Below are 7,376 nucleotides of genomic sequence, written 5' to 3' on the forward strand. Positions count from 1 at the left end.
AAAATTTCATTTGCTGTTCCCTCCCCTCGTAAAAGGCTTTGCCAGAGCCGGCTCACCCGGCATGGCCCGGGGTGAGACAAATGGGAAGCGACTGTGGGCTGCCACAGGGGTGCTTTATGGGGAGGGCAGTGCCCACAAGTGTCAGGTTTCTGGGAGAGCTGCTCTCTATCGGTGCATGAGCAGAACAAATGCAAACATCTCCTGCATCAGGTTAAATTACTGGCCTGAGCTAATCCCAGGCTCCAATCCATCGCTAATTTATCAGTCTGATGTTGCCATTTGCTGCGTGGAGCTCTGTTGGGAGAGCACGTCCGAGTGCTCCAGGAAAAGGGAATTAAAAAAAAAAATAAAAAGGAGACAGAGAAAGGAAGAGAGGAAGAAGGGTAACAAAATGTTATGCAGGAAGTATTAAAAGGCTAGAATAAATCTCTGGCCAGGGGCACTGACAAAATCACTTGGCAGCTAGAAGGATTCGTATCCTGCTGGATCCAGGACATCTGCCATGAGTCTCTGCCTGACTGAGGAGCATCGGGATTGTCAGAGCCTCACAGTGCTCCCCGTGCTGAAATACAAACCCTGGGTGTCTTCACAGATCCCTGAAATCGTGGGTCAGAGAACACCCACTTTACTCTCCCTGCAAGAAGAAGATAGAGAGACAGTGATGTTGCTGAGTCCAGCTCTCCAGAGGGCTGGAAACACAGAATAACATTCCACTGACCCAGTCATCCCAGAGTCTGCACCTTTTCTTAGTCTGGGAAGAGATCTGAGGTGGCTGAGCAGACCCTCTGCAGAGCAGATGTTCATACACACAGATGTTCATGCATAGCCCGTGGGTTATCAAACTCCAGCGACTCAAAAATGTCACTGCAGGGGGATCACACCATGGCCAGGGACATCCTGCAGCCCTGGGTGTGGCACTGTGAGGCTGAGCAGTGCTGAACGGGGTCACAAACCAGGACAGCCCTCGAGTTCTGCCTTCCCTGCTGAGCACTCAGCAACAGCCAGAGTCTCCTGTGGAAATGGGGTTCCTGCTCTGGATCTGCTCGAGATCATGGTTTGTTTTCCTCCAAAAGGAGCTGTTGCCAGACGAACACCCATCAGCAGAGCACTGAAGTAGGTCAGGTTAGGCAGAGCTCTGGAGAGCCTGTCTGACACCTCCCCATCAGCAGCAAGCCCTGCTCTGCTCATCCCTTTCCCCTTCCTCCCTCTCTCCCCCATTCTGCTCTCCAGCTCGGTGAAAAAGGGGACTCTGTGAAGGGGAAACATCTCAAGGAAAATCCCTGCTCTGCTTTGGCAGCTGGAAGAATCAATGCCAGCACGGCTCCTGCCTGCAGACAGCGACTCACACAGGCACAGCATCATCATCTGGGCAAAATCCTGCTGGGCTTGGGCACAGTGAGCAGAGCTGGGCAGGGATGGAGCCCTGGGGGAGCAGGGAGTGGCACCGTGCTGTAGGGACTGTAGTGTGAGGTTAAACATTATTTAAGTGACAGGCATCAGGCTCTGGACCATCCCCAGGGGTTTCATTCTCTGCTGGGCACACACAAAGAGTTCTCTGCTGCCTGTGCCAAGGGGGGCACCCAGGGACCTCTCCCCAGGCCTGAAGGGCACTCCCATCTCCTCCCTGAGGGCACTCCCAGCTCCAGCACCACCCCAGCACTGCTCTCTGCCCCTCTCCCTCCCAGTGCCAGCTGTTAGGATGCCCAAGGATGTCATTAGGATGCCCAAGGATGTCTTTAGGATGCCCAAGGATGCCATTAGGATGCCCAAGGATGTCATTAGGATGCCCAAGCCAGGATTCCCAGAGCCCCTGTTTGTTTTCCAGCTGGGACTGATGGGCACAGTGGCACCTTCAGGCAGCTCAAGGCTGTGATGCTGCAGGGGTGTTGAACCCTACCAGCTACCCCRGACAGACAGAATCAGTGTTAGTTAAATTTAGGGACTTTTTTCAGGTTATAAGTTAGCACCGTTAGGCTCCCCTCAGCCCGTGGGACAGGCAGATAAAGCAAAGTTTGTGTGATTAAATGATAAAATCTGAACATCACAGAGTAAGCTGGCCCAGGCATGGAGCTGTAATTGGTCAGAAAAAGGCAACAGGAGATTTGTTTGGTTTTTTTTTTTTTTTTCTTATTGGGTACTCCACAGAGCTCAGGCAATAAAGCTGCTCTCCTCTCCCTGCCAGGGGTGCAGCATGGTGAAATCCCTGCATCAAGCATTCCCATGGCATTCCTGATACCAGAGGGTCACAGAAATGGTGTTTAAAGGCTTGGACAGAGCAATAGGAGCGAGTGATCCCAGACCAGCAGCTCTCAGGCTCTGCAGGGGGACAGAGAGACAAAAACCTCAGGACCTCCTGTCTGCAAGAGGGACCACAGCCATAGCTCCATGTCCTGCTCCAAAATCAATTTTGGGATTGTCTGGTCTTGAACAGAGCTCTGCAGCTCCAGCCCTCGAGGAAACACAACCAGGATTATCCTAACAAAGAGCAAAATGAATTCACTGGCTTGGTGCTGTCTGCATTTTGAAAGGATTTCATTCTGGATGTTTAGGAAGCTTCTGTCTCTTGCAGATGAGCTGCATGGGTTGCCAAATGTATGTCCTCTCAGAGGGAAAAAATGAGSTTTATTTCTGGTGCAAACCTACAGGACTTGTTTCAGTTTTACATATTTCCTCTCTACATGGGAGCATTTTAGACGAGAAGAAAACGCTTCAAAAATTCCTTCCCGAAAAAGCGATTCCGAAAATATTTGGATCTGATTGATCCGTCAAGCAGTGGCTGAGGGTGAGGGAAAGATGACAGCTGCTCCTTTTATAATGTGCTGCTCTGATTAGCCTCAAATCAGCTGCTCCTTTCACCCCTGGCCCTCCACAGGGGATGCACAGAGGATGCTCAGGACACCCCATGTGGGAGCAGATCTCCTTCTTCTCAAAGGAAAAGATTTATTTTTGCCAAGGACTGTCTGGAAGACCATAGTTGGACTTAAATTCAGAATAAAAAGCTCTGCCACAGCAGAGAGCCACAACCAGAAAAGCCAGCAGTGTCTTCAGCAGTGTCCTCATAATGCAGGGCAGGCTCTCTGGGAGAGGGAAGAAGGATTTCTCTAAGGATGGCTCAGCCTGCACTCCCCTTTGATGGTGCTGTGTGATGGGAGCTGCAGATTCCCCTCCATCTTTGGGATCCTTACAACGTGTTTGGGAGAATTTTTCTGTCACTGGGAGAGCAAAAAATCCTTTTCCAGATGTTTCCAGGCAGTGAAGACTCCCTTTCTGAGCTGCCTTTCSCAGGCAGATGATCCAATTGATGGGAATTACAGAATTTGGAGCCAGAGGGGCTGARCAAAGGCCAGAATGGAAGAACTCAGCCACATCCTCCAGGGAGAAAGAAATTTGGCTCCAGCTCCAAACTCTGCTGCTCAGGTCCATCCGTGGCACTGAGGGTAATCAGACAAGGAGCTCGGTGGAATCTTAATCCAGAAAAAAAACAACAGAGAGCCAGAGCTAATGGCTAAATAATCCCCACATTAGAGGGGATAAAACTGAATGGGAAAATGGAGCTTCCAAACATTTCCAATTAAATGAAACAGGTCAGCACCTGGGGTGAGGGAGGGGAGGGCACAGAGGGCTGGGGGGTCTCTGAGGGCATCTGAGACAAGCAGCAATTCCAAGGCTGCATTTCTGCCTCTTTGGTTGTGTTAAACATGGGCTCAGCACAGTGAAATGTGGTTCTTAGTGCTTCAYCCTCACCTCTGAGAACAGGGGTAGCTATTCCACATCAACCCTGGATGGATGGAAAGGACTTTCCTTTGCTTYTTCTCCTTCTTTTCACCTGCTCTCCCCCAGCCCCTCTGCTCCCACCCAGCAGCAGAAGGTGATTTGTTCWCTGGGAATGGAACCCACTTAACAGTGCAGCCCGTGGCTAAAGCCTGTGGACATCAGGGCAGCCTTAATGAAATTCCTCTGCCTGAAAYGCATTAGTAGGCACGAGCTGAGACTGGAAAAAAGACTAGGCTGCTGAAGAGCTGGCAGAGCTGGAGCTTTCAGAGGGAAAATCAGCAGAGAGAGAGCAAGGGAGAAAAAGGAGCCAGACACACGAGGGGCTGCTCTGGCTGTGCTAACATCCCGTCTGCCTGAGCCACCAACCTCCCCCATGCCCTTGCCTGGCCTTTTCCCAAATCCCTTCTGATCTGCAGAGCCCTGACAYGCTCCCATGGAGCTCCCCATCCTCCCTGGCCTGTCCCAGAGCTGGCAGAGGGGCCCAGATCCTGGGATAAAAAGGCAATAACCTGCTGGTTGCTTTGTCAGGAAGAGGAGCCAAGGCTCTGGGAGCTCTRCAGAGATTTAGATTCACTTGAAGAGAAGGTTTGTATGTTTTTGCTTGACTTCCATTCCAGTTCCACCCTGAATTTTGGTCCGTTTCACACTCTGGCAGCAGAGATGCCCAAGGGCCGTGTTTCTGTGCAGGGAGAAGGGAGGGCAGGCTCAGGGAAGCTCTGGGGCTGTGTTAATGTCCCCCTGCACACAGAGAGCCGAGCAGATGGCACCTCAGAGCCCGGCCATGTGCTCACAGTGGCAGCTTTCGTGACCCCTCAGCTGGGAACATCACACAAATCACCTCCCAAATTCTGAGCATGGGGTGGCAGGACACAGGGAATGGATTCCCACAGCCAGAGGGCAGGGATGGATGGGATATTGGCAAGGAATTGTTCCCTGGGAGGGTGGGCAGCCCTGGCACAGGGTGCCCAGAGAAGCTGTGGCTGCCCCTGGATCCCTGGCAGTGCCCAAGGCCAGGCTGGACATTGGGGCTGGGAGCAGCCTGGGACAGTGGGAGGTGTCCCTGCCATGGCAGGGATGGGATGGGATGGGATGGGATGGGATGGGATGGGATGGGATGGGATGGGATGGGATGGGATGGGATGGGATGGGATGGGATGGGATGGGATGGGATGAGCTTTAAGGTCCCTTCCAACCCAACCCATTCTGTGATTCCGATTTGCACAATTTCTCTGTGCCATGCAATGGTTGTGACCATCAATCACAGCACCAAAAAGCCCTTTAGGATCTGTATCCTTCCTTTAAAAAGCAATGAATAATTATCAAACCATTGCAGGATTGGTCCTCTAGTTGCTCTATTTTTCTTTAATTCYTGCATAATCTGGCTCTGACTGTCTCCCAGAAGACAAACGTTTGACTTTTCTGCTGTGCCCTTTCAGATGCGTTACAGACTTGTGATCTTGCCTGTGCTCTTAATGGCTTTGTCAAGAGATCATTTCTGCTCAAACCTTGTTAGTCTTAATAAAGATTAAATAAAGCCATAAATACTTTTGTGGTTTCCTTTTTGCTGGGYTGTAATTTGACTAACAAATTAAATTAATTTGGAAGCTAATAATTATTTGGTTAGAAATCAATGGGAGGAAGTTTGAGTTGAAAATGGACTTTTCATGGGATGAAAAGAGAAACCAGTTCTTGGAAATATAAACTGGATGTGGGAAACAGCATGAGTGACATTTTGAAAATCCTTTCTCATTAACTGGCTTTAGCTTTCAGCACATGTCATTTTTATCCCCATTTGTAAAGCTAATATTTCTTTCTGTCACATCTGTTGGGCAGACAAATCCACGAAGCCAGAAAACGCTGGTGATGGAGTCACAAAAGCAGGGAGATCATGGGAGAGATAACAGCCCATTTCCAAAGCCTGAATTCCAAAATGAGCCTTGTGATCTCCAAATTCACATCCAAGAAAACAACGTTCAYGCCGTGCTGCTACAGAGCATTCTGTGATCTAAATGGAGAGAGTGTTTTGGCACTCTGTTTTCATTTGTTAATTGACTCCTCTCTTACTTAAGATCTGAATTGGAGGAGTTGGTGATAAATGGATTACACAGTGCTCTTTGTAAGCGCAGTGCAGYGCCCGTGAAATAAATGCAAATTCCTCCCCACACCACCAACAGCACTGCAGCAGGTAAGGGTGGGCAGGGATCCAAGTGTTCCAGGGATCTGGGAGTCCTTTCTCTCCATCACTGGTGTTTAACTCAATAATTCCAAAAAAATGTGAATAAATAACCCATGGGGCACAGCCCAGGATGCACCACCCCTTTTCCTGCAGGATTTGTGAAGGCTCGCTGAAGCCCCTCATTCCCACATCCTTTGCAGATCCTTCAGCAGGAAGGATGGAGAGTCTCCAGTTTCTGCACARTGCTCAGGATCCTGCCTGGAAGGGATGGGACACATCTCCACACCCAGCCTGGCAAATGGGATTGAAGATCTTCCCTTCTCCAGGGGAGAGTTCCCACCAGGGAAGAGATCTCCAAAGCTTTTACAAACAAAACCAGGGAGCCTCACACAAAGCTCTGGCCAGCACTCCCCAGTGTGGTTGCCAAAGAGGCTTTGGGACTCTCTAAACTTGACCAGAAATTCCCAATCTTTGGTACTGCTCACAGGTTTCCTGTTTTACCATGGGYATTTTAGATCCAAGTTCCAAAACACATAGCCCAATTCGCTTCAGGTGCCTAAAAACAAAACAAATCTGTGCCCAACTCTGTCCTTTACACCAGTTCTGACCCTCAGGAACCAGAAGGTGCTGGCAAACTCTGCTGCAGCTCCATATGGCAGCAGAGGGGAAGGAAAATGTGCTCCTGCTCTCATCCAGGCCCCATTGCCAGGCTCTGATCTTCCAAATTATCACCCTACAAGGAGACCTTTAACGAGGGCTGGCTTGCCCCTCTGCTGGCTCTGCAGCCAGCATTTCTTCAGTGTCAGAGCTGCAACTTGGCATTTTTCTGCCTCCTCACACAGGATCTTTCTTCTCCTCACTGATTCCTTCCCCTCTCCTCTCTTTCAACTCGCTCCATCACCAACACATTTTCACTGAGGAGGATCTCTCCAGTGCTTTTTATTTCCAGCCCATATTGTCCTGACATGAAAAGCTAATTAAAAAGGGAGGCAGCTTCTCTTCAGAGGGGATTGAAGACGGCAGCCATGTTCTCAGCTTTATGTGGGATCAGAAATCACCAGAAAAACAAATCAGAAGAGCTAGAGCTGATTTGCAGCAGGCAGAGATTACAGCTCCTGGCACAACAGCAACAAATTTGAATTTGRATTGTGCTGAATGAGAGCCCTTCTCACTGATCCCTCTTGACAGTGACCACACTGGGTAGGGAGAGCCAGGCTCGGAGATGGACTGACCAATGTGGGTGGAAAGAAAAGGGCTGAGGTTGTGCCCCTTACAGCAAGTTTATTTCACAGAGAATCTGTTATCCCAAAGATTCAGACACATTCTGCTTTTTCTCTTAATGCTCATTGTCCTAACCTTATGGAAAATCGAATTTCCCCCTTGCTGTGCATATTTCCAACTCTAACTTACTTTCATCAATAAATCT

This window comes from Malurus melanocephalus, unplaced genomic scaffold (genome assembly GCF_030028575.1).
Source record: "Malurus melanocephalus ecotype Western Australia unplaced genomic scaffold, MMel_1.1 scaffold_331, whole genome shotgun sequence".
Classification (NCBI taxonomy): Eukaryota; Metazoa; Chordata; class Aves; order Passeriformes; family Maluridae; genus Malurus; species Malurus melanocephalus.